This window comes from Trichechus manatus, unplaced genomic scaffold, assembly GCF_000243295.1.
Source record: "Trichechus manatus latirostris isolate Lorelei unplaced genomic scaffold, TriManLat1.0 scaffold00155, whole genome shotgun sequence".
Classification (NCBI taxonomy): Eukaryota; Metazoa; Chordata; class Mammalia; order Sirenia; family Trichechidae; genus Trichechus; species Trichechus manatus.
In genome coordinates, this window is record NW_004444091.1 from 4,936,502 (window position 1) to 4,936,895 (window position 394).

Consider the following 394-nt stretch of genomic DNA (forward strand, 5'->3'; position numbering starts at 1 on the left):
AGCGCTGCGGCCCAGAGCGCGGCGCGCGCCCGCTCCATGGCGCGAGAGACACGCTCGGGGGGCCCGGGGCGCGTGCGGCGGCCTGGCTTCCCCGGGGCGAGAGCGCGAGCAGTCGGGGCCGGGGCTGGCAAGAAGTCGCGGGGCTGGGCCCTAGAAGCTGGGCAGTCACTAGCCGCGTTCTCACTGCCCGCACCGCCGCGCTCGCATCTGGGTGGTGGCTGGCGCGTCGGCCCGCTATATAGAAGCCGGGCCGAGGACACGCCCCGGAACGGCGCGCCCGCGGGGGAGGTGGGGCTGGCTCCGGCCAAGCCGGCGCGCAGCGCTGCCCCGAAACTCCTCGGGTGGCGAAGGGGCCGCACTTCACGGATTTCCCAATGCGCCTCACCCTATGGAA